The sequence below is a fragment of the Callorhinus ursinus genome, unplaced genomic scaffold (assembly GCF_003265705.2).
Source record: "Callorhinus ursinus isolate GAN/ISIS: 27379988/994484 unplaced genomic scaffold, GSC_fseal_2.0 scaffold86, whole genome shotgun sequence".
In the NCBI taxonomy this organism is placed as follows: domain Eukaryota; kingdom Metazoa; phylum Chordata; class Mammalia; order Carnivora; family Otariidae; genus Callorhinus; species Callorhinus ursinus.
Window position 1 is genome coordinate 2,044,562 of NW_027397148.1, and position 27,628 is coordinate 2,072,189.

Here is a 27,628-nt window from a genome sequence, read left to right on the forward strand (position 1 = left end):
CGCAAAATGCAGATGGAAGATGTATATAGGGAAAAGATAGAGGACAGGATCAGATTTTTCCAAAAGTATAATCTCAACCTTGTCCTAAGGCTAATGGGACTTTTAGGGGGTCTGCTTGCTTCTAGGAGAAGAGGGGAAGAGAGGGAGGTGAAGGGGGGGACGGCAGTGTCAACTCAGACTTGCTTATCCTTCCAGGTCCTCAAATCATGACCTGCAGGCTCTTTATGGTGTAAGAGACGCTCTGAGTGATTCCTAACTTCCCCCAGTGCAGGGAGCTTGTCTTCCTTGTCAGTTGCTCCAGGGTCTCTATGGAAAAGGCTGAGTCAGGGAGAGAAAGATTTGCTCAGTACTCAGAACACAGCAGCAGCAAAAATGGTGCATAGCTTCCCTACCTTCTAAGATCACTAAGAATCAAATGTCTTTAGAAGAAATACCCTGTGGGACGCCTGGGTGGCTCAGTCGGTTGAGCATCTGCCTTTGGCTCAGGTCATGATCCCAGGGTCCTGGCACTGAGCCCCACATTGGGCTTCCTGCTCCGCGGGAAGCCTGCTTCTCCCTCTGCCTGTCATGCCCCCTGCTTGTGCTCTCTCTCTCTCTTTCTCTGTGTCAAATAAATAGATAAAATCTTAAAAAAAGAAAAGAAAAGAAAAGAAAAGAAATACCCTGTGATGCCTAGAGGGGGAAGAGAGCGTAAGGACTCTTTCTAGAGATGTGATTTATCGGGCAAACAGCATTGTCCTCTCAGAGTGATTCAGGACGTTGAAGGAGAATTGCACATGAATGTGATAAATTATCTTGAAACTTCAAAGTATTTGGATGGGGCTTGGGTAACTTCTCTTTAGTACGTCTGTTCTTAGGTAGAGCAATTAGTGGTATAACTGGTGCGTGTCCATGTGAAAGGAGAAGAGGTATGGACTAGGGCAGTCTGTGTCTGAGCTCTCTGCAGTCAGTCCTGTCCAAAGCTTAGATCAACCCTGACAGCAAACATGGTAGAAGGTTATTCCCTTTCTGGGCTTTGAGCCCATCCTCGTTTCTCATGTACCCTCCTCCCATTGCTGATACTGTGCCAGGCTTGATCACTGAGCCCCCCGATACCCATTTCACTGTTAGACCCCTGCTCCCAACACACACACACACACACACACACACACACACTCAGCATCTTCACAGAAAGCTCTTCTTCTCTCTTCTGATCCTAAATGAAACCTGGCTGTCTCTAGCAATAAAGCACCCCTTCCGAAGCTCTTCCACATCCCCAGGGAGATGGAGAGAAGGAGGTTAGCGTTCCTTGCCGCCCCCCCAGCTCCCCAGTCTCCCACCCACACCATCTTTGCCTGGCTCCTAGTCACCTCTGCAGTCCATTCCCATATTCCACTCCCTGTCTAACCTGTCCATACTGCTTTCTCTCCTGCACCTATTCCCATATCTTAACTGTCCCAGTATCTCCAGGAGTGGAGCACTGGAAAGGATGTGACTTCAGACCAATCTGGGTTCAAATTCCAGGTATGCTACTGGCTAGGACATCAGCCTTCACCTGACGACTTAACCTTCCAGTCTTCACTTGGCCATCTATAAAGTAGATACCATACGAACTTCCTAGGGCAGTCTTGAGAAGTAAATGAAGTAACGTCTAAAAGATCTGGCACATAGTAGGTGCTCATCAAATATTGGCTTCTTCTTTGCATTTCCTCAACTTCAGTGCTGCTCAGCAATGCTTTTCCTCTCCCCTCACTGACATTTCCAGACCTTCTCTGCTCACTGTTCAAATGCCCTATTGCCTATTTCACTAGGAGGTAATTCACCCTGGTACACACAACACCTTTCCCCTGTACCCATTTTCTCCTGATTCAAAGGAAGAGGTGCTTCTCTATTTCCTCTCCACTGTGCTCTGGACCGGCTCCTCCATTCTCCCTCTGGACCTCGCTTCATCAGTTACCTCCTCTCTCTGGTATGTTTACTCCCTACATTCATTTCCACTGACTATTTCTTCCTTCTTGCCCAGCCCCCTAGACATCTGATGTCTGCCTCTCCTTAAATGTCTTCTGTTGAGCCCCGCACCCCTTCTAGTTGCCACTTTCCCATTGTGTCTGGATCTTCTTGAAAGAGTCCTCCCTCTCCTCAGTGCCCAGCTGGCAGGTCCTCAGCCTGCCGCAGCATGGCTTCCTATGACACCCTGCCTCAAATGTCACCAGTGCCCTTCTGAGTCCTGCATATCAGACACTTTTTCATCTTTTTTCCTACTTCAGTTCTCAATAGCATTTCCCTCTGGGGGCTACTTCTCCTTGGAACACTCTTCTCTTTGTTCCCGGGACCTCAATACCTGCTGATATGTCTTCTGCACAACTCTGGCTACTCCTTTCTCAGTCTCCTTTGAAAACTCTTGGTTCCTCTTGTCTAAGTCCTCTCTCCAATATTTACTGGGTGCCTACCGAGTGCCAGACCTGTGTGGTTGGATGTGTTGCAGAGAGACTAAGACAATAATAAAAGAAGCGTTTGTTTAGTTCAGAAGTGGTGCAAAGGCCAGACCCACCGTCGGGAGGGTGAGAGCATGGTCACGGGAGGCTTCACGGAGAGGGGAGAGGAAGAGTCGGTGTCCACAAATAGGAAAGGAAAGAAAGATTATTTCAGGCAGAGGAAACGTTCCCAGGGCAATGCCAAAAAGGGAGGCAGAAGTTGATTTACACAAGTAAAATTCTGAGCAACTCAAGTCTCAGAGGTATTATGTTCTTCTTTTTCAGTGTTCTCAATCAGTGTGATTTTGCCCTTCAGGGGACATTTGGAAATGTCTAGAAACAAGTTTGGTTGTCACAATGTGGGGAGTGCTACCAGCATCATGTGGCTAGAGGCCAAGGATACTCCCCACAATGCAGAATTTTCTAGCCCAAAATGTTAAAAATGCTGAGGTTGAGATATCATGTTTTATTTTAACTCTAGTCTGAAGAGTCTGGCTCCAGGCCAAAATTCTAATTGTGATTTTTCAGACCAGACCATAGGCAATTACAAAGTTTTACCTGGCAGGTTCCATGAGGGGTGGACTGTGCCCTACCCATTCCAGACTTGGTACTTAGCCAGTGCACTGCAGTTTTCTGGAGAGCATGGAAAGATTCAGAGGTCAGCCCCACTGTGCTCTCCCACTCCCAGCCATGCTCTGAGGCATACCTGCAAGCCTGGCCCAAGCATCTCCATTCTCAGGCCTCTTTTTGTGGGGGAGGTGCCTCAGATGAGGCTTTTCTCAGGACCTCTGCCAAGACCACCTGGTCTGGGGGGCCTTGAAGACACTTCTCTCCACTCTGACTCAGCATTCAGTACTTTTCCACTCTTAGCCCTCCCTCCTCTACCTCCCCAGGCCCCCAGGTCCTAGCGGCTTAATCTTTCAGAGCATGGGCTGTAGACCTAGTCATGTTATGCAATTATTTGGCTTTCTTTGTCTTTGAATCTAGTAGGCACTTCATGATTTTAGAACCGGATAAATAAAAGCGTGTGTCAGTTTTCCAGATGGCAAACCCAAGAGAGGTAATTCACAGCAGATGATAGAAAAAGGCTTCAAGGAATTTTGTGGGCAGCTTGGCAAAGGAAAACTTAACTGGGGTCCATAGGAACTCCTCTATTTAGGTCTCAAAGAGTAACTGTGCAAGTGTGGAGTGAGTGCCTAGGGTTACATAGCAGTTGCAGGGATCAGCACACGGATGTGTTAGGATTCCTTGATATTTAGAACCGTGCAGGTTAGAATCCCATTATACTCTGGCTGGGTGGGTCATCCTGGAGAATCTTGTTCGGTTTTTGGCATGTTCTAAACAGTTATTTGCTTAAATTGGTGATTCAAGGCATTTCAATGTGCAGCCATGCATGCACAGGACACAAAAACGTCACAAGGGCACGAACTAAAAGCTCTCCTTTCATCGCGGGCACCTGTCTCCCACTTTCCTTCTCCAGCGGCAGTTACTGTTTACACACCATTCTTTAGGACGGTTGATAACAAACCCAAATATGTCCAAGGAAACAACTGGGTAAATTAAGGATGCTTATCGTGGAGAAGGAAAAACTTCTCAACATGGTGGAGAATAAGGTGATATGAAGAATTCTCAAGAAAAGAGATTGAGACAGAGTGGATTTGCTATGGCTTTCATGGAAGAGAAGCTTCTGGGCCCCCCACTTTACTGGCTTCTTTGAAGCCTTCAACCTAATATCATGTTCATAGTTGTTATTCTTTTTTTCTGAAAGAGAGTTCTCCCCAATCCCCAAATTGAGTAAGATTAGCTCCACTTATTCTGGATCCAGCCCTGAGCTAGAATTAGTCTACATAATTCCTTGGGACAAAACTAGGATTAATAGTAGAAAGTTACAGTGAGGTAAACATTGCTCAAGATCTGGAAATTCTCCCAGTTAGAGCTATTAAAAATTGGGATGGGCTGCAGAAAACCAGAGAGTGCGTCATTGGATGCTTTGGGTAGAGGCGTGTGAGGCAAGGGTGTTGTAAGCGGGGCTGATGATCTCTTGCAACTCTAGGAATCAAAGTCTCTGAGATAAGCTACAGAGCACTGGGAAAGCATTTGTTTGGCTATGTATTAATAGCAGGTACCCCAAGTCCAGACATGTATTAGTTTGCTAGCTTTAAGTCCCTGCATTATAATAAAGTAATAAAAATATTAAAAAGCATTCAGTATTTTAGGATAGACTTTCTCAAACATATTCAAACCAGCAGGAAGTTACTGAATTTAGTTTGCAGTAGACTCCTAATCTATTACTCTTAGTCTCCTGCTCCTCTAGCCATGTTCTCAGATGCTAATTATGCATGGTTGTATTCTTTCCGAAAGCTCTCCGGTGCAGAGAGAAGTAGAAAGCACCCCACCATCTCAGTAATGTTTGTTGCTGCTGGACATTCAAGTGCAGTGGCCACTGGTTCTTCAAGGCACATCAGTAGACACTTCCTCACAATGAATCTCTGGTCATAATTTCACTAATAGTGACACCATCATATGCTTTGGGTTACCAGTGTCCCTTTTTCATCAGGAAGAAGCTCAGCACTGCATTCAAGGCCAAACACATCTGGATCAATGCCATATTCTGACCTTTAAAAATCTGTTTTCTCGGACCACTCACACCCAGTATAATTGATCGTGGTTCTCAGGACAAGGGAGAACTGAATGTAAGAAATTGGCTAAGTAGGTAAAAAGGCCAAAACAGAAAACTGTTTAGTCAGCAACAATAGTGGGGGCAGGAAGCAGCTCCCAACCTTAGGGCTGGCTGGGGAAACAAGGCAGAGGCTCAGATCGCCAGAACCTGTCCGCTGGGAGGGGTGCCCTGGGGCTGGGAGCCGAGCCTCCTCAGAAGGTTGCTATGCAGGCAGGACAGAGGCTTGGAAGAGGGGCCTTGAGGCAAGGCTGCTGCTGGGTGGAGCTGCCACCTCTGTAAGACCCAGGCAGGCTGACGTGGGGCTCTGGAAAAGAGCTGGGAATTTACTAGTGTGGTGGTGACAAGAACAGCCTGACAGCAGGTGCCCATTCCCTCCCCAAGCCTCCCAGTCTCCTCTCAGCACTCCCACTGGTAGATCCTCATGGGGAGCCAGCTGGCAAAGGGAAATGTATTTGCAGAGGCTTAGCCTTGGCATCTAACTGCAGAGCAGAGAAGGGGGTTGCTGAGCTGGAAGGCAATAGCTTAATAACCAGCACAACCTCCTCTGTCTGCAGGAGACACCCAGACCCCTTACGATCTGGCCTGCTGACCAGACTTGCCTTCTCTGTGTCTCCTTCCCACCCTGATGAAGGGTTGCTCTCCCACCTCACCATTTCTCAGGGAGAACTGATGATGTCCACCTCCCTTATGCTCCATTATACCTGCCCAGGTCATTAAGAAAGCACTGGGAACACTTCCCAACTTCCCATGTATTGGTCAACATGTCTCTTTCTCCCTATTAAAATTCCTAAGCCCCTTGGTGGAAAAGGATGAGTTTTCATTATTGTGTCTCCAAAGCCAAAGCTACGGTTGGCACATGGTAGGTACTTTAAAAACATTTGCCGAGTGAATGAATATGTCTTAGATGTTTACCCAGTCATGGCACTGATATTCCAATTGGAAAAGGTCATATAAAGCTTTGATATATAAATCGAAAGTCTTCTTCTTATTATTATTATTTTTATTTTTATTTATTTTTTTTAAAGATTTTATTTATTTATTTGAGAAAGAGAATGAGAGATAGAGAGCACGAGAGGGAAGAGGGTCAGAGGGAGAAGCAGACTCCCTGCTCAGCAGGGAGCCCGATGCGGGACTTGATCCCGGGACTCCAGGATCATGACCTGAGCCGAAGGCAGTCGCTTAACCAACTGAGCCACCCAGGCGCCCCTCTTATTATTATTATTTTTAAAGGTTTTATTTATTTATTCCATACAGAGAGAGATTGAGAGAGAGAGCATGGGTGGGGGGAAGAAGCAGACTCCCCGCTTAGCAGGGAGCCCAACCTTAGGCTCTATCCCAGGACCCTAGGATCATGACCCAAGCCAAAGACAGACACTAACCAACTGAGCCTCCCAGGCACCCCACAGATTGAAAGTTTTTAAAGGAAAGTGAAGCATACTGGACTTTAAAAATTATTTTTTAATTTTTCCTAGTTGGTAGAAAACTCTAACATAACTTCTGTTTAGTAATTAAATGTATTAGGTAGCTTTTCAGGAGTCTCTAAAACTCTAATATAATTTCCCTTTAGTAATCAAATGTATTAGGAGCTTTTCAGGAACTTTAAAATCCCCCATCTCTGTGTGAGATGGATAACACATGGGAAATACCTGTGGTCTGAGAACAGAGGTGTTTTCATATATGGAAGGGTTTTTCTCTTTTCCCATTTTCTTTGGGAATGATGGTTATAGAAACAGCAAAATAGTACTAAATTTCCTCCCAGGAAAGCACACTGGCCTCACAGAGGACACTTCTCAGTTCTGAAGAGGGCGTTCCCTCTCGCAGCTGTCCCCTGGAGAAGGGATGGGCTCAAATGATGTCTTTAGGCTCATGATTGGCCCAGTGACAACTTGGGAGGCTAAAATAATGCAGACAATAATAACTCGAAAGGCGCATTAATCAAGGGGCACAGACACTTTAAAAAGTATGAGGCTGACATTTGTGCCCACTAAGAGGAAAGAAGTGCCAGGCAGCTCAGGACTCGGATGGAGGAGACGCAGAGTGCGTCCTCGCATGAGGAGGCCTAGGGGAGGTGGGGCGGGGGGACCCAGCGCACTCAGCCTGTTCTCTGGGGCTGTAATTCCCAGGTGGGCACTGGTCTGCCCCCAGTGACATTTACAACCACACAAGAGTAATAGGGACAACCCTATTGATTTCCTGAGATTTCCATTCAGCTAAGTGTATTTCATGTGAAAAGATGGTCCTTGACCGAAGTCATGTCCTTTCTGCATTTTGGTGTTAAAATGTCACATCTGTAATAAAATGATTGTGATGTGAAATGGCAGGGATTTGTTTTTGCTTTTCCTTCTCATTTGGCCACATAAATGATGGACAAATCTATGTAGGTCACCAAAAAAAAGTTTGTTTGGTTTTTTTTGAGACTTTGCTGGTGTGTGGAATCTAGAAGTCTGGGAACCATGATAGAAGGCATGTCCCGTGGGACACCCCCCTGCCCCCACCATGAGTCTTTCCTTAACCAAGAGGGGAAGAATTGGGGAGAGGGGGTAGCAACAGAGAATGGCTCTTCATCCTTGCTAATAAAGAGCAGAAAAACAAGTCATTGGTGAGAATCCCTAGAATTTCCCGGGCTCAATGAGCTTCTCCAAGTACTAAACAGGGATCTCTCTCTTCCTCCTCACTCTCTCTCCCTCCCTCTCTCTCTCTCCCCACCTCTCCTTCCTTCCTCCCTTCCTCCCTCCCTCTCTCTCTCTCTTTTTTAAGATTTTATTTATTTATTTGACAGAGAGAGCAAGAGAGCACAAACAGGGGGAACAGTAGAGGAAGAGGGAGAAGCTGGCTCCCTGGGAGCCAGATGTGACCCAATCCCATGACCCTGGGATCATGACCTGAGCTGAAGGCAGACGCTCAACCATCTGAGCCACCCAGGCGCCCCCTTCCCTGTCTCTTTCTTTCTCTATCTTTCGCAGAATGCCCTTCCAGGAGAAAAAAAAGAAGCAGCCCACTAGAAAACACACTTGCTATATAAATATTCCAAAAATAGTATTAATCTGAAAAAAAAATCATGTGGGTTTTAGACAAAAGAGCCTTGGCCTTTTCTGTGGCACAGGCAACGGCATCTCTTTTACTTTTCTAAACTGTGGTAGAAAGCTGTCAATTGAGTTGTTTGATGGGGAGGTAGCATTATTCCTCAAAAAGAAAAGAAGATTATGGTTTGTTTTTTTATCAATACTTAATGAACTAAAATTATAAAATTAAAAACCAAATGTTCTTCACATTTTATCCTCCATTGATAAGTCTTGCTCAGCTATTCAACCACCTAATAATGTTAGAAAGTCAAAAGACAACCTTTCCGGGATGCCTGGGTGGCTCAGATAGTTGGGCGTCTGCCTTCGGCTCGGGTCATGGTCCTGGGGTCCTGGGATCGAGTCCCACATCGGGCTCCTGGCTCGGTGGGGAGCCTGCTTCTGCCTCTTCCCCTGCTCATGCTCTCTCTCTCTCTATCTCTGTGTCTCGAATAAATAAAATCTTAAAAAAAAAAGACAATCTTTCCTTGTTCTTTAATCAATGCTCAATTTGTGTATAAATTTGACAGATTAAATTCCCCTAAACAACAATATTTCCAAACTTGACTAAATTATCTTAGATAGTTCAAGCTATAATTATGAATATAATATCTAATTCTTTTTTTTTAAAGATTTTATTCATTTATTTGACAGAGAGAGAAGGGACACAAGCAGGGGGAGTGGGAGAGGGAGAAGCAGGGCTCCTGCCTAGTGGAGAGCTCAATGTGGGGCTCGATCCCATCATGACCTGAGCCGAAGGCAGATACTTAACAACTGAGCCACCCAGGTGCCCCTATAATATCTAATTCTTTCAAGTACTTCAACTTGGAGTTTTTATAATTCTCAGGGACAAAATTGCCTTGCACACTTAAGTGTGCTTACCCATCTAGTAATCAGAACCCAACAAATCAGGTTCCCCAACATCCTAACAGCAGTCAAAGCATACATAAAATAGTGTAATGATTCCAAAACTTACTACCACAACTATATAAACACAACTTAAATAAGTCTCATATAATATGAGACTTTGCTGGTGTGTGGAATCCCAGAGTTAAAAATGTGCTCATCAGCCAAGGCATCGGATCCCACATCCCAGGCAAGAGAGCAGGTGTGGGATCTCAGCACTGGCGCAGAGGCCCACGAATCAGGCTGGTACCCTCATTCCCAAGGACCTCCTTGCCACCTGGTAACTCACTTCTTTGCCTTTATGGATTTTTTACTCTGAATGTTTTTTTCCCCTGATCATAGCTACCCCCTGCCTGGTCCCCCACCTCCTTCTCTTTGGTCCCCTATAACCCTCAGAGGAGCCCAGGGTTAGTCCTGCACCTGCAGATCAACTCTCCATGCCCTGATTCACACTGCCTGACATTAGTTGTCAAACAAAATACAAACCTGGTATATAATCAGGGGTTATCAATACATACCATTTTTTGAAACTGTTATTAGAAATTTATGTATAGCTTTCCTGAAGCATACCTCATACTGTTAGCCTCTTTTGAGGTAATAATTGGACTCATGGTTTTCTACAGAATTATTGTTTGCTTTATAATGCTCCAATTGTCACAAGGTAGCCTGTGGGAGCCCCTGATTTAAACTGGTTCCTTGGTAGTCTTGAAATACCCTGCATCTTTGACAGCAAGCAAGCTGTGTCAGGCTGGGTTTTATTTTCCCTCTCTTACAGCACAGAATCAGCTGCTCTGAGTGCAAACAGCTGAGGGACCCTGGGGAAATGACACTGATTTAAGCCACTTTAGTGAATGTCATGAGTTCACATTTTGTATCTAATTTTACCTCCATCTTTACTGAGTTCTCTTTTTATTTAAAGCAATCTGATGTAAAATAAGATTTTCAATGTTTCTTCCCCTGAGGCACCCACTTTTCGCATCTGATATATCCATATCCTCTTGCCAACTTTTTTTTTTTTTTTAAGTAGGATCCATGTTGAGTGTGGAGCCCAAAACAGGGCTTGAATTCACCACCAAGATCAAGAGTCTGATACTTAACCAACTGAGCCACCCAGGCACCCCTCCTCTTGCCAACGTTAATGCATCATACTATACGCTATTTCCCCCCAACCATTTGATTAAATCACACCATCTAACCTTTCTGTTACACAAGTGTGTACCTATTTAGATCTTGAAACCCTCGCTTGAACTGCCTGCTCTTTTATTTTATTTATTTATTTTTTAAGATTTTATTTATTTATTTGACAGAGAGAGGTGCAGCGAGAGAGGGAACACAAGCAGGGGGAGTGGGAGAGGGAGAAGCAGGCTTCCCGCAGAGCAGGGAGCCCGAGGCGATGTGGGGCTGATCCCAAGGACCCTGGGACCATGCATGACCCAAGCCGAAGGCAGAGGCTCAATGACTGAGCCACCCAGGTGCCCCAGAGGACTGCCTGCTCTTTTAAAATCTTCCAACTAAAAAGCAGGAATCTGGGACACAGTTACATTTTGAGTCCCTGAATTGCTATGAATGATTTTCCACTGAAATATAAATGTTAACATTCCGCCTTTGCTAGCTTCTTAGAGAGATTAGAAAGTAGGAATGTACTGAGAATGTGCACCCAGGAGGACTCCAAGATTGAGAGAAGGAAGGCAGCAGAGAGGAGCGGCTGAGGATGCCTGGAGCTGGTCTGTGTCCAAGCCCATCTAGATGGCTTCCCAAGCGCACACAGGCCTGCAGGACAATGGTGGCCTGCGCTCTGCTCTTTGCCTACAGATTTTATTTAATTTTTTAAAACTTTTTATTGAGGTACATATATGTTCAGAAAAGTGCATAGAACTTAACTCAATTTTGTCTTAAAAAGTTTTTCTTGTTCTTAAACCTAGAAGTCAACTGAATTTTCACCAACTGAACATACTATGCAACTAGCTGCAATTAAAAAGCAAGGTTTTATTTTACTAATGTGAACAATTTTGCATATGAATGAAATCTAAAAGGTCAAGAAGGGTATGTATGAAATGAGTTTCCCTCCTACCCCATTTTTCAGTCACCCAGTTCTCCTTCCTAGAGAAAAAACATTGTTAGTAGTTTCTTAACAAATGGGCTTCATTTATCTTTAAAACATTTTGATTCCAGTATAGTTAACATACAGTATTATATTAGTTGCTGGTGTACAATATAGTGATTCAACAATTCTATACATTCCTCAGTGCTCTTTGTAAGTGTACTCTCTTAATCCCCTTCACCGATTTCACCCATCCGCCCCACCCACCTCCACTCTGGTAACCATCAGTTTGTCCTCTACTGTTAAGAGTCTGTTTTTTTAACTAATGAATTTCTTTTTTTAAAAGATTTTATTTATTTACTTGAGAGAGAGAGAGAGCATGAGTGGGGAGGAAAGGCATAGGGAGAGGGAGAAGCAGACTCCCCGCTGAGCGGGGAACCCCCTGCCGGTATCCTGATATCATGACCTGAGCTCAAAGCAGACGCTTAACGGACTGAGCCACCCAGGCGCCCCTAACCAATGAGGTTTTTTTTTTTTTTTTTTTTAAGATTTTATTTATTTATTTGACAGAGAGAGAGAGAGAGCGCGCGCGCACGAGCAGGGGGAGTGGCAGGCAGAGGCAGAGGGAGAAGCAGGCTCCCCGCTGATCAGGGAGCCCTATACGGGGCTCGAGTCCAAGACCACGGGATCATGACCTGAGCGGAAGGCAGTTACTTAACCAACTGAGCCACCCAGGAGCCCCACCAATGAGTTTTAAATCAGACTTTCTGACATCTGTATGATGGCTGGGTGGGGGGAGGGACGGTGAAGTCCTGAAAGCTTCTTTCTGTGAGCCAGATAAGGCCCCTGAACCTGTCCCAGGCTCCGCCTGGCCCAGTCTGCCCAGGGACAGTAGCCAAGGAGAAGGGTCCAGGCCCCAGGTTCAAGTCAGCGGCCACCCCAAGGCCCGTCCCGGGAGCTCCCCTCCTCGTCACGGCCCCCTCCCCCCGTGTGTGACAGATTGGGGAAGGGGGGGTACAGAGGCCGGAGGGTGGGGTGGGGAATCTGAGACTCAAGTCTTTTGGACCCTTGGCCACCAACGAGGAAACCTCCGGGAGGATCCGCCACAACGGTGGGCAGAGGGCCATCGTCAGTCCTGGGAAAGGGCACTGCAGGGCGGCCGAGAGGACGGCCTTTCCCTGAGAGAGTGTGGAAGGCAGGGCCCGCCAGGCCAAGAAGGAAGAGAGCAGGGCGGGGGGGTGGTGGTGGTGGTGGTGGGTGGTGGGGCGGAGCCCAACCCTCCGGGGATTTCTGGGGGGCGGATCCCCGGGGTCTGGAGGCCGTCCTCCCCCCCTCCCCGGGGTCCTGGGAACTGTCCTCCCTCCGGGGTCTGGGGGCGGTTCTGTCCCAGGGTGTCCGGGGACGGCCCCTTCGCTGGCCAGGCTGCCGCGCCGAGGCTGGCAGGACCCGGCTGTGGTGGCCCGGCCCCGCGGTACTTTTAGTTTGCGGAGCTCCGGGAGGGATTTTAAAAATAGCTTGGCTGACGTGTGAAGAGCGACTTTCTATGGCAAGTGATGAGTGCTTGTTCAAGTGCAAGCCTGAGGACTGAGTGAAGAGGACAAACAGGGACCGTGGCCGCCCGCCGGGATAAGCGTCCAGGCGGCCGCCCGAAGTGGGGCAAAGGTCGCGCGTGGGACCCAGCGCCTGCGGCGGCCCAGATGCTCTGGTGCTTGTGCCGGAAGCTCAGCCAAGGCATTTGCATTTTCAAGATAATAGAGAAAATAGAATTTTTCATAAAAGGATTTTTTTCCCCGTTGAGGAGGGTACACGTTTACCTGGGTCACCTTTTGACCTTCCCTTTCTTCTCTCTTTTTTTGGGGGGGGCCTTCCCTTTCTTAATAAACTGTAAACAACGATCTCCTTCATGTATTCATCTTTACCTGGTGCCAAATGAGGAGCTAGTTTAACCCATCAGCACTTCAGTTAAGTTTGAAGCTAGTTATTAATTAGATAACAGGTATTTATGGGACTGAACCTGAGTTCAGTCCCGAGCTATGCCATTTCGGTGGTATGAAGGAGTAACATTGGGTTTCTGGTCCTCAGGTTTATCATCTCACTGGGAAGTCGAAACTAGCACCTTGGGCGTAATACATGACACGATAAGCTTATACAATTTGCGTTCAGTTGTGAAATCAGACGACGATTTTTCTAAGACTTCGGAGAAGAGATCAATGAGAAAAAAAGGAATCAGGGAAACATTCCGAGAAGGGGCCTCTCTTCAAGTTTAGATGAGATTTCAGTAAGTACTCACTGGGTTACGCTGAATGAAACCTCCTAGAATCTTTGTTGCCTTTTATAACCGGAAGGCGGGGTGTTAACGGAAGGCTCTACCCACACTTCGATATACCCGTCGCCCAGGTGAACGCATAAGATATCCCTAGGCACCTCGAAAGCTCCCCTTGTGCTTAGCCCCCGCCCCCACTGCTCCCCCTTCCACGAGGTAACAACTGTCCCAATATTAACATCACGTATCCATTTTGTTTGCTTTTGAACGTTAATATATGCCTTTTGTGCCAGCTCTGAAGCTGCCGCCTCTTGGTTCCAAACCCACCCTCCTAGTCTGCGGGCGAGGCTCCCCCTATCCCCACCCCTCCCGGCGGCTGATCTACTAGATTCCCCGCGAGGCCAGCGGCAGAGAACCTGCGACTGGGCGGAGAGGGGCGGGACTTGATCCTTCCTGCTGGCTTCCTGTTGGCTCCCTTTCCTGCCAACGTTACCCTAGCAACCTGCTCCCCGCCCCCGCACCCCTCCCCCCACCCCCAGCGGTGGCGGCAGCTTCCTGCAGCCGTAATTTCATCTAGTTTGTAAGTTTCGCAGTACTTACAGAACCCGCCTCAGCGCACCCCCCCACCCCCGCCCGACGCTAGTCTCAGCACCAGAGGGCTGCGCCGGGGCCCTGCCTCGAAGTGGCTGGATTTCAGGAATTCCAACTTTTTTCTTTTTATTCCCCAGTCCGAGGGGGTTAGTAGCTACCTCCCGGAGACCTCTTTTTGATTTTTCGTCGTCTAGTTAATAGCTTTATACCTAGTTAACAGATCTTTATAATACATTCTTTCTATTGGGATAAGCGGTGTGGTTTGTCTCTCGTTACTGGAGGCTGACTAAAGAATCTATTCAGGGTTAATTCTTTTGTGTCTGGCTTCTTTCGCCCATCCTGTGAGACTCCGCTGTCTTAGTCCGTGCCGCTAGAGTTCATGAATTGTCGCGGCTGTTGATTAGCACTCCATCGTGTGGACACACCACCATTTATTAATCCAAATACTGTTGGTGGACTTTCAGTTTGGGCTATTATATGATGCTGTTGTGAATATTCTTGCACGAGTGTTGATGCCTAATGTGCGTGCATTTCTGTACGTGCGTCCTAGAAGTGAACTTGCGGGGTAGGGCATGTATCTGTTCATTCATACGGTTAGGGAGATCATTCACACGGTTTTCCAGAATGGTTGTACCAGTTACACACCCCACCAGCAGCGGCGCAATGAGAATTCCCTTTCTGTATATCGTAACCAGTTCTTGATATGTCAAACTTTAAAATTTTAGCTATTCTGGTCTATGTGTGATGGTATCCTATTGGATACATCATCTATGTAACAAATTACCCCCAAATTTGGTGGCTTAAAAACTTTATTATCGCACGTTTCTGTGGGTCACCACTTCTTTAGGAGTGACTTAGCAGGGCAGTTCTGCTCAGGGTCTTCTCCTCAGAGTGTGGCTCGAGGCCCCAGTTCCTCACCGTTTGGGTCTCCCTAGGGCTCTTTGAGCAGCCAGCTGCCTGACATGACAGCCAGTTGCCTACTCTACTCTGAGTGATTCATGAGAGGGGGCGAGGGGGAAGCCACACACTTCCATCTGCTTTATTCTCTCTGTTGGAAACCAGTGTTTACTCCTAGAGGGCCCTCAAAGGAGCTAGTCCCTATGTTGTGAAGGGAGAAGTAGCAAAGAATGTGTGGACTTATTTTATCTTATTTTATTTTTAAAAGATTTTATTTGAGAGAAAGAGAGAGCACAAGCCGGGGGGGGGGGGAGTGGCCACAGGTAGAGGGAGAAGCAGGCTCCCCAATTTGGGACTCGATCCCAGGACCCTGGGACCATGACCTGAGCCAAAGGCAGCCTCTTAAGCCACTGAGCCACCCAGGCATCCCTGGACTTATTTTAAAACCCTCACACACATCATGGTTTTCATTTACAGCTGGTTACTAACAAAATTGAGACTGTACATTTGAGTATCCTCCTTGGTGAAGTGTCTGTTCAAATCTGTTGCTCATTTTTCTCTTTAATGTTTTTTTTAATTGATTTGTAGGACTTTGTATATTCTGGACACAAGCTCTTGTTAGAAGTCTGCGTTGCCAATATCTACTCAGGCATGGGAAATTTCTCTTTAATGCCGTTCAGTGTTTTCGAGTTTCTTGCAGTTCACATACATTACTTTTTTTTTAAAAGATTTTATTTATTTATTTGACACAGAGAGAGAGACAGCTAGAGAGGGAACACCAGCAGGGGGAGAAGGAGAAGCAGGCTCCTGGCTGAGCAGGGAGCCTGATGAGGGGCTCATGACCTGAGCCGAAGGCAGGCGCTTAACAGACTGAGCCACCCAGGCACCCCTCACATACATTACTTTATATTTTAAAATATCTTTAAAAAGTAAAGTTCTTGTGGCAGATGGACAGGGAAGCAGCAGTGGGAGTTAAAACATCAGTAGATGTGAGGGAAGGAAGGTGGTAGGTGCAGGACAGCTATTCACTGGAAATTAGTCACTGACCTGAACATTCCAAACTCTTGTTTGAGGGCAGACGTTTAAGAAGCTTTAATTAATAAAGTTCTGTTTTCTGTTCCAGATTTTGAAGATGATTCCAAGGATAACATACTATGTTCCCTGCCTTCCCAAAGAGGGTTACCTTGTCTCCAGGGATGCAAATGTTTTTGGTTCTACTGTTGGCTTGGTCACAAAAAAAATGCATTAGCCCCGAGCTCAGCATGTGAGCAAGAACACTGTATTTATTTGTAAGAAACTAGCGAAGCAGCAGAAACATTGGCTGATCTCAACAATCTCTAATCAACGTCCCCTTTCCCGAGGTTTCCTTGGGAGTTGATTTATCTTTAATTTGTTATGGGAAAACTTTCTCCATTATAAGCCCTTCACCAATTAATACAAATATTTTCAGATACCGTAATTCTTGGTACTTTGTTGTCCTTTGGCACTGAACATAAAAGTCTGTCTTGAAAGAATTCTTTTTTTTTAAAGATTTTATTTATTTATTTATTTGAGAGAGTGAGAATGAGAGAGAGAGCACATGAGAGGGAGGAGGGTCAGAGGGAGAAGCAGACTCCCCGCGGAGCGGGGAGCCCGATGCGGGATTCGATCCTGGGACTCCAGGATCATGACCTGAGCCGAAGGCAGTCACTTAACCGACTGAGCCACCCAGGCGCCCTGTCTTGAAAGAATTCTTAACTTTCAGAGCCCAAAATGATATGAATGGAACAATATGTGTGAGGTCATAGCATGTTTTTAAAACAGTTCAACATGAGAAATAACGTTAAAAGCTTCCCGATTTTATCTTCCCTTCATAATGTCTCTTGGCATCCTGCTGACTGATTTCTCACCTAGCTCCTCACCTGGTTAGGATCTACTGTTTGAATCATCATATGAAGAAGAAACCTATTTTGATACTAAATGGATCACTCTGTGAGAAGTCTCATCACAGCAGAGGGCAGCTTGCGCCATCTGCTGGGGACATTCTCGGCAGAGTCTAGTTAGTTCAGAGCCTGACCACTTTTAGTATTTCTGACTGACAATTATTTGCCTTGAGACCCTCTGTCTTTAAGATTATGTTTCAGACAAAAGCAAAATATAACTTACCCTAGAGATAAAAACAAACTTAAACCAAAATATGTAGAGTTATCCCAGCCATTATCTGCTTTTACCCCCAAAGGATGTCCTAAAGGGGCTAAGGTAATAGGTATAACCAGAAAATAGCTTATTTCTTTAGGGCGATCACAGTGGGGTGTGTGTGTGTGCGCGCGCGCGCGCGCACGCATACGCGCATTCCCACCAAACTGATGTCCCTCTATCTCTTCCTTCTTTCCTTCCTTCTGTTCTCTTTCATCTTTCTGTCTCTCTTTTATTTCTTTTCCTCTTTACTTCCTTTGACCCTTCCATTCTTATTCATCTTTCGCTTCTTCCTCCTTCTCCTCCTCCGTCTTTCTCTCCCTCTCGCTCACTCTCTTTCTCTCTCTAATGAACAAAAATAGGTTACTGAGAATCTGGTATGCATCCAGAACAGAAACTGTGACTGAACTCGCTCCATGTATATTCTTCTGTTGGCAAACTTCCCCAGCTTCAAACTCCGGCAGAATTCTGTGATGTGCACTGAGGAAACAAGAGTGGCCAAATACTCAGTGTCTGTGTGGTTCTCTGGTGCTGCACTCAGAATACCCTGTCACTAGCCAGGCTGTTGGGATCTCTGCTTCCTAAAGAGACAGAAAGGGTGCAAAGACTTGGGCTTATAGGTTCAAAACTTGGCCCTCATGACTTGTCAGCATCCATTGTTACTTTGACCACCGTCTAGCCTGCAGAAATGCTGAGTCCCTGAACTCTCTACTGTTTACTGGATTCCTACCCCCTCATCCCTGCCCTTTGCCCCACACCTGCACTCCTCTCTGCCCCCCACCCCTGTCCTGGGAGCACCCTTACTCTGTGATGGTCTGGACTGCTGGCCTTCTTAGTCTGGTCTTCCCCGCCCCCACTCTTGGGCCCCAACCAGACCCCACCCATAGATAGGCTTCATTAGCTCTGTGCTCCTCAAGGAAGGATTTAACAATGCGTTGATTCCCTGTGAATACCTGGTCCACTGCTTTCTTTGCTTGGTTACAACTGGTTGCTAATTCACGCTCCATCCAGTTGATCCAACTGTGAGTACCTTAAATTCTTATTTTCTTCTGGATGTGATGGCTGGGTCTCCACATTGATGATGCTAGTAGGTTTTACTTGCAGAGATCTAAGAAAATTGCTTTGATATGAATTGGAAACCCAGTGAACTAATTCCATAAGCTCTGCTACTTCGGCACTGAACATAAAAGTCTGTCTTTTACACATCTTTCTGTGTTCCTGCCCCACATCCACATCAGATGGGTTAGAATGAGTCATTGGAGGTGATGAGTCTTAGGGTCACGAGGACTTGTGACTCAGGACTTACTTGTACTTACTTTGTGCTCACAGAGCAGTCTAAAAGATATATTACTTTTTCTTTTTATTGTTCCTGAATATAGGGGGAGTGTGATCGTGTCTACTCTTTGACAGGTGTTTGAGATAATTAGTATTTGAACATCTCTATGTTAGAATAAAAAGCAGTCTCTTTTGTCTTACATTTCTTTTGTGAAGTTATGAAAATAATTTTAAATACTATCTTCTGAGACTATTATGTCTTCAGAGGAAATTGTTCAGATTTTCTTGAAAGTCTACACTTTATTCTTCTGTCCTGTCTTTCAGAATGATACCTGCTCTTGTGTGAATCAAGGGTTTTGGCAGGAAGTTTTGCTCCTGAAGGTACAGACAGCGCAGAGCCAATGACCGTCACACTCGATTTTAAAAAATAATAATAAATAATCATAATAATCATAATAATTACTGTAACAAATTCAGTAAGCTAAGGTTTAAAGTGTCATAATACAATGGAGCACTTTCTTATGGACTGGTGATGGCAATAGTCAAGAAAACAAAGAATCTTGGAGATTCTCAAATTATCTAACTTGATAATGGGATTTCCTTGTTGACATATTCAATAATATGTATTGAAGCAAAGGCTGGGTAGCATTTTAGTGAAAAAATCAGAAGTCCCAGCCCTCTCCCTGACTAACTGGTGACCTTGGATAGGTTACTTAACCTAGCTAAGCTTTAGTTTCTACACCTGTAAAAAAAAAAAAAAGAGGAGATGATAATAATAGGTTTCATCCCATAGGATTGTTGTTCTCATTTAATTTTCTTTTTTAAGGTTTTATTCATTTATTTGAAAGAGAGAGAGAGCGAGCACAAGCATGGGGTGGGGAGAGGGAGAAGCAGGCTCCTCGCCGAGCAGGGAGCCCGACTTGGGGCTCGATCCCAGGACCCTGGGATTATGACCTGGGCCGAAGGCAGACGCCTAACCAACTGAGCCACCTAGGTGCCCCTCATTTAATTCTTTTAAATGAGTTACTAGTACTTAGTATGGGGCAAGGTGTCTAGTAAGTGCTCCATAAATGTTACCTAAAGAAGCAAATTAGTTTCAGGTTCCTTTTGGTAGTATGTACTGTGGTAACCAGCCTCCTGATACGTGCCCTTGGAGGATCCTCACCCACGTTGTACCAGAGGTAGTCTGTGTGACCAATAGAACTTAGCAGAAGTCAGTGCTGGTTACTTCTGTGATCGGGCTGTAAAAGGCTGGGCTTTCTTCCACTATCTTGGGCTCTCCTCGCTCCTGGGGAGACATTCAGGTTGCTGACAGTTTGGCCACTTAGCAAGGCCCCGGGGTATTTGGCCAACAGGTGGCAGGACCTGGAGGTACCGACAAACCCGTGTGTGAGCCTGGAAGTGGATTCTCTGCCCCGGATGGAAGCAGCCCCAGCCAATAGCTTCACTGTAGCCTCCTGAGAGACTACGCACCAGATCCCCAGAGCCTAAAATAGGGTGCATCTCACAGTTGATGATGACTTAGATTTCAAGAAATATTCTCGTCTCTCTAAATCATATCGTAGTTACATGATCAATCTTTTCTCCCCCCCCCCCGGAACCATACTTCTTAAATGGCCACGATCTTTATTTTTGGAATAAATGATGATATCTGAAACAGAGATGCCTGGGCACATTTGCCATCTAGAGGGATTTTGGCTATTACTGACCAACCGTGAAGCTAACTTATCAATATGCAATTGTTTTTACATCGAAGGTGCTGCTAGGGGTGTTGGTGATGGTTAAGAGGAGCTGATGACTTACAAACCTGTAAAGATGTTCTTGGCAGGCACCGAGAGAAAGGCTGTTGATTGTGAATCACAGATATCATGGGATAGGATGAAGCTTGGGGGGAGGGTGTCTCTCTCTGTGTTCCTGCCCCACATCCCACATCCACATTAGCCAATGATGGAAGTAAGCGAGGTGAGGTGAGGGAAGGAGGGAGGAGGTAAGGAATATAAATGAGATGCTTCAGAATTTTTCCATGGTAACAAGAAGATAGTTTGTCAGCAGAGGAAATTTGGGTCCCTAGAATTAGACTCGTGTGTGTATTTATTTATTTATAAGATTTTATTTATTTATTTGATAGAGAGAGAGATAGCGAGAGCAGGAACGACAAGCCGGGGGGTGGGAGAGGGAGAAGCAGGCTTTCCGCTGAGCAGAGAGCCCGATGCGGGGCTCGATCCCAGGACCCCAGGATCATGACCTGAGCGGAAGGCAGACGTTTAACGACTGAGCCACCCAGGCGCCCCTCTTATGTGTTTATTTAAAACTAATGTAGATTGTTAACATTCTCATAATGCATTTACTCGGTCATCAGAGAACTGATGTATTCATTGTAGGGCATGATCTAACAGAACTATCATGAGCTCCATATTTGTTACATAATTATTATTTCTGCTTTGTCAATGCCCTGCACACTCCTCCCTTTCTATTTTCTCTCCATCACCCTAATACAGCACTTGGGCTGTAGTCTTTTGGCTTACCCTCCATCCATGCACCATAATGCTAGTGCATTGAGTTTCCGAAAGCACTACAGTGCTCACAAACTGCATTAGATGCTGTGGTCAGTGGAATAACATCCCCTCCCCTGCCAAAGATGTTCACATTCTCACCCCCAGAACCTGTGAATATGTTACCTTCCATGGCAAAGGAGAAGTAAAGTTGCTGCGGTAAGATCAGAAAGATAGTTGGTCTTTGTCCCCAGTTCCTGAAACAGAGCTTCTAAAACTCTTGGAATTTCTGGAATGATGAGGTGTTCCAATGAGGTGACTCTTGCTCTCCTAGATAGCATCAGGGTAGGAGCCAGTCTCCAGAAAGGTCAAGAGTTGATCAGAATCTTGGAACTTTCAGCTTCATCCTCCCTGCCCCCCAGCCTCTGGGGTGGAAGGAAGAGTTGGAGATTGAGTTCATTGCCAATGGCCACAGTCACGCTTAAATAATGAAACTTCCATAAGAACACCTGAATAATGGGATTTGGGGACATTCTGAGTTGGCAAATACATCCATGTTCTGGGAGGGTGGCATACTTCAACTCCACAGGGATGGAGGCGCTGGCACTTGGGGCACTTCTGGTCCTTGTCTTATGTACCTCTTCATCTGGCTGTATTTGCACCCTTTAAAATAAACTTTAATAGCCAGTACAGCACTTTCTTTGATTCACTGTAATAATAGTTGAACGTTGGTGGGGGTGTGTGGGAACCTGGGACTTTGTAGCCAAGTCCCAAGCCAAGAAATGAAGCTATCCTGGGGACACGATACTTGCAACTGGTATCTAAAATGAGGGCGGTCTTGTGGGACCAACCTTTAAACCTGTGGAATCTGACAATAATGATGGGTAGTTAGTATCAGAATTGAACTGAGTTATAAGACACCCAGTTGGTATTGGAAAGTTGGACAAGACACTATGTATTTGGTGTCAGGAGGAAAGAAGCTCCTCGGTTGATTAGTTGACCTTGAAAAAGGGAGATTATCCTGGATTATCCATGTGGGCCCAATATAATCACATAAAATCCTTAAAAGTAGATGAGGGAGGTAGAAGCGGAAGTCAGAGTAGTGTCATGGGGAAAGGATTTGATCCACCAAGGCTGTGATGTGTTTTCTGGAGAAAGTGTCTGTGTTCTATGAGCAGCATTCAGGACATGAGTTACAGTGCTGTAGGCTGTGACTTCAAGGATAATACATCACCAGTATGTGTAAAGAAGGTGTCTTTAAACAGAAACACTCATCAAACGAGTTTCTCTAATGATTTGTCAAACACTATGACCGGTGACCTGCAGGAATCTGACCTAGCATTTCCCTGAGGAACAATGGCTCAGTATTCACTAATTCGGTGAATACCTCAAAGAAAGAGAAATGATCATATTCACTCATACAAGCTAACACATTATTTTTTTTTAAGTGATCTCTACCCTCAATGTGGGGCTCGAACTCACAACCCTGAGATCAACGGCCCTGTGCTGATCTACTGACTGAGCCAGCCGGGTGCCCCAAGCTAACACACTATTGACTGATTGTGAGGGGAAAAACAGAGCAGATAATTTTTTTTTGGTAGTGAAGTTATGTGATGTATTTTGTAGTTTGCATGGTACATAGTGACTTTTATTTGTTGTATGTAAATATCTTCCCATGTCTGGCCCAACTTACACTGGGAATGAAGTGCTCCCAAAAACATCATTGTTCCCTAATAACTGTGTAGTTTATATAAGCTGTATTTGTGTAAGTAAAACTAGAACATGTCTATATTAGAAAATCAAGGGCTCAACCTTCTCATTTTGGGTGGGAAGAATATTTCCTCTTATCTAGCTCATTAATTTTCAGCTTTTCAATGATATAACTTTAAAGGAATTTTGAAAAACTGTGTACCCCCTCACCAACATTAAGTTGTCCTCAAATATTTTCTTCCTAAGTTTAAATAGTTGCAAAGGATTTAATTGCTAGTCTAATGCAAATATCAACACATATAAATGAAACTGTTACATCTGTCTTTTAAATGGATCCAAGGAAATATAAATGCCATAGTGATTTATATCCACCTCTATATACATTTAAAAAATGAACAAGCTTTTTAAGTCAGAAATCTTAACATTTTCCTCTCGTCTTGAAATCATATTTTCATTACATACACTTATGCTTGAAAGTCTGTTACTGATCTCTGCATGAAGATTTATATAAATGAAAACTAAATTTTTATTATTTATTTATTTATTTTTTAAGATTTTATTTATTTATTTGACAGAGAGAGACACAGTGAGAGCAGGAACACAAGCTGGGGGAGTGGGAGAGGGAGAAGCAGGCCTCCTGCTGAGCAGGGAGCCCGACGTGGGGCTTTGATCCCAGGACCCTGGGATCCTTACCTGAGCCGAAGGCAGACCCTTAACGACTGAGCCACCCAGGCACCCCGAAAATTAAATTTTTAGAAAGTCTCTTGTAACTACAAAACTTTAGGTGTTTAATCATTCCCTTCCGGATTAATCTAGAGTAAGGTTGATGAGAAATGGTTTTTGACTTTAAGGAGAATGCATTCTTCTTGGGAAGGCAAGACTCACATGCAGGAAGCACTAAGATGACTGTCGAGCTGTGTTTGCAGAGTTAATGCATAGAATTTCATAAAGAGGGCGGCCTCCAGGAGCTGGGGTATCTGGACCACCAAGCTGCAGTTGCATGGGTATAGAAAGGACATCTTCAAATCTATATCAGGATAAGTTGCTAATTTTTGGGGGGGGGAGGTTGCATGAAAGTATCCAAGTTCAGTTACCTGTGGCCCAATTAAATTCTGTTTAAGGCATTGTGCTAAGTGCTGGGGGATACAGCAGTGAATAAAGGATTTAACATACTCCTATGGACCATTCTTTGTCCCAGTCGTGATATTGGGGACCAGAATATATCCAGAAAGAGATCATCATTAAAGGGAAAAAGGCAGAGAAAAATGACAGGAATAGCAAACAGAATAAAAAGCTAAAATTAAGAGAGAAAAAGGTAATTACAATACTGGAATTCGTAATAACTTTTTCTTCTGATACATTTACTGTAGTTGAAATGCATTTTTCTTTTCTTCTCAAAATGGCTGGGTCTAGGGCGCCTGGGTGGCTCAGTTGGTTAAGCGACTGCCTTCGGCTCAGGTCATGATCCTGGAGTCCCGGGATCGAGTCCCACATCAAGCTTCCTGCTCGGCAGGGAGTCGCTTCTCCCTCTGACCCTCTTCCCTCTCGTGCTCTCTATCTCTCATTCTCTCTCTCTCAAATAAATAAATAAAATCTTAAAAAAAAAATGGCTGGGTCTACATACGAAAAGTAACTGGACTATGACATGGCCTATAAATTACTCTGGATTGTCAAAGGGATTGACAATGATTAACACAATCTCAAAGGCTAGTTTATGTGTCATAATGCAATTTGAGGTCTCTTTCTTTTTTTTTTTTAAAGGTTTTATTTTTTTATTTGAGAGACAGAGAGGGTGAGCTCCATGCTGGGCATAGAGCTTATTTTAAAAATAAATAAATAAATAAATGGAGATCTTACATCATCACTATAAGTGGCAATCCTTTATCAATTGCCATAAAGAGATAACACATTTAATAAATACATAAATCTTCAAAAAAGAAAAGAAAAGAAATTTAAGTCCTATAGGAGCTCCTGGCAGAAAAAGTGTATATTTGTAATGTGTTAAAATTCACAGGATTATGCGGCACCTGAGTGGCTCAGTCGTTTAGCGTCTGCCTTCAGCTCAGGTCATGATCCCAGGGTCCTGGGATCGAAACATGCATCGGGCTCCCTGCTCAGTGGGAAGACTGCTTTTCCCTCTCCCCACTCCCCCTGCTTGTGTTCCCTCTCTCCAGTGTCTCTCTCTGTCAAATAAATAAATAAAATCTTTAAAAAATAATAATAATAAAATAAATTCTCAACCTCAGAACAGAATGTTGGGATATGTTAAGAGTATACAGTAAGGGCTGATGGCTGTTTTAGAGGATACACCCATTGGTGTATATGTGCATATGTGTATATGTGCATATGTGTGTCTGTTGAACATGGGCAATGGGGAGACACTTGTGCTTAGCATTTGCTAGAAGCCGAGTGGGGTGATGGGTGTGGAGAGGACAGAGCCACAGTCATGGTCATTTACAGTTTGCCTTCTCTCCACGTGCCCCCACCCCTCATCCCACCGCAGAAGTTTGCTCTCTAGCTCTGGATAGTAGAGGCACATGCAGACAAGATAGGCCCCCATGCCATTGTTTGCACAGTGTGGGACACCCACCCCAGTTTATGGTCATCTGATGGTTAATGCTGACTGAACACTTATCATGTGCCAGGTCCTATTCTAACATTTTTTTAAAGATTTTATTTATTTATTTGAGAGAGAGGGAATGAGCGAGCACAAGAGGGGGGAGGGTCAGAGGGAGAAGCAGGTTCCCCACTGAGCAGGGAGCCTGATGTGGGACTCGATCCCAGGACTCCAGGATCATGACCTGAGCCGAAGGCAGTTGCTTAACCAACAGCCACCCAGGCGCCCCTATTCTAACATTTTATATCTAGGAAAGTGGGTAATCCTCACAGCAGTATTGTGAAATCCTTACTGTTATCATTCCCACTCTACAGATGCAGAGCGAGGGATTAGGGAACTTGTCTGAGACCACACAGAGTGGTAGAGTTGGTATTTTGATCCAGGAAGTTAGTCCCACAGTTGAAATGCCTAACTACTACACTAAATAGGAAGTTACCTAGAGTCACAGCCATACACCCAGTTATATCCAGTTCCAGGTCGTCACATGGCACCTGTTCCAGGCCATTTCAAGAACTTTGTGAAAGCAGTCTCTGGGAGCAAGATGGCAGAGGAGTAGGAGACCTGGATTTCGTCTGGTCTCAGGAATTCAGCTGGATAGGGATCAAACCATTCTGAACACCTACGAACTCAACAGGAGATCGAAGAGGAGAGTAGCAACAACTCTCTGAACAGAGAAGTGACAACTTACTGGAAGGTAGGACATGCGGAGAAGTGAATCCGAGGCGATATTCGGGAGGATAGACGGTGGGGGAGGGGGCCTCCGTCGGCCGCTTCTGGCAAGTGATAGAGCCGCAGAGCACAAAATCGGAACTTTTAGAAGCCGGCTCCGCGGAGGGACGTCGCTCCAGTGGCTAAGCGGGGGTGGAACCCTCGTAGGACAGTGTGGTCTCAGGACCCTCAGGGTCACAGAAAGACCGGCGGTGCCTGAGTGCGGCCGAGCTCCCAGGGATCGGAGCGGGGAAGCCAGCTGCAGAGACGGAGCCGATGCGCGGGCTCTCAGGTCGGGGTTGCCATAAACTGTGATCCGCGGCCCAGTCGGGCCACTGCTCCTCCAGCAGAGACCCAACAAGCAGCAGAGCAGGGGAGACTCCCCTTTCTCCCCCGGGGAGGAGCAGCGCGGGAGCGCACCGCAGGGATCTGCTGGGTTTGGAGACTACACACGGGGTCAGGTGCCAGAGATAGAAACGCTCCGTCACAGGCCGGGTGAGCACAGAGTGCGGCCGGAGACCGGGGACACATGAGTGACTGCTTTTCTGTGGGGGCGCACTGAGGAGTGGGGCCCCGAGTTCTCAGCTCCTCCGGGCGGAGTTTGAGAGGCCACCATTTTCGCCCTGGTCCTCCAAAGCTGTACCGAGAGCTTGCAGGGAACAAAAGCTCCTGAGAGCAAACCCGAGCAGCTTGCTCTGCTGGGACCGACAAGGGCGGGGCAATTCCGCCTCCGGCAAAGACACTTGGGAACCACGGCAACAGGCCCCTCCCCCAGAAGATCAGCATGAACAGCCAGCAAGCCAAGACCAAGATTACCGATCAAGGAGAACGGGAGAACTCCAACACTAGGGGAATACTGCACATAGAGTTCATGGCTTTTTTTTTACCATGATTCATTAGTTTTTCAAAGTTAATTTTTTAACTGTTTTTTTAATTTCTCTTTTTCCCTTTTTCAACCAACATCTTATCAATCCCTTTTTTTAAAAAAACATTTTTTATTTTTCATTTTTAGAGTCATATTTTATCCCTTCATAGTAGTTACCCTTATTTTTGGCATATATATATAAGTTGTTCTCTCTTTAAAATTTTGAGATACAGTTTCTTCTAACAGATCAAAATATACCCTAAATCACTAGTGTATGGCTTTGTTCTAGTCTCCTGCCTGATCACATTCTCTCCTTTTTTTTTTTTAAAATCTTCTTCTTTCTTTTTACAAACAACTTCTTATCGTATCAATTCCGTTTATAAAATCTTTTATAATTTTCATCTTTACAGTCATCTTCCATCCCTTCATTGTATCAACCCTTATTTTGTACATATATAAGTCTTTCTTCCTTTAAAATTTTAGGAGGCACTTTTTTCTAACAGACCAAAATACGCCCAAAATCTAGTGTGTGGCACTGATCTATGCACTAGCCTGATCATATTTGATCATATTTGGGTTTTTTTTGTATTGTTCTGTTTTTGTTTTTAATCTTTTTCTTTTTGTTTTTTTTTCTTTCTTTTCTCTTTCTTTTTTCTTTCTTTCCCTTTCTTTTCCCCTGGTTTCAGGTCTTTTCTGATTTGTATAGAGTATATTTGCTGGGGACGTTGTTAACCTGTTAGCATTTTGTTCTATCATTCATCTATTCTCCTCCGGACAAAATGACAAGACAAAAAAATCACCTCAGCAAAAAGAACAAGAGGTAGTACCGTCAACCAGGGACCTACTCAATATGGACATTAGTATGATGTCGGACCTAGAGTTCAGAATCATGACTT

The 27,628-nt window shown here is 45.1% G+C and overlaps 1 long non-coding RNA gene across 1 annotated transcript; it reads left to right on the forward strand.

Annotated features, from left to right (window-relative positions):
* Nucleotides 1-12,176: 12,176 nt before the first annotated feature.
* LOC112817889 (uncharacterized) lies at nt 12,177-16,343 on the forward strand. Its single transcript, XR_012376799.1, has 3 exons — nt 12,177-12,250; nt 13,222-13,417; nt 16,014-16,343. It is a non-coding gene; the product is annotated as an uncharacterized lncRNA (long non-coding RNA).
* Nucleotides 16,344-27,628: the final 11,285 nt, after the last annotated feature.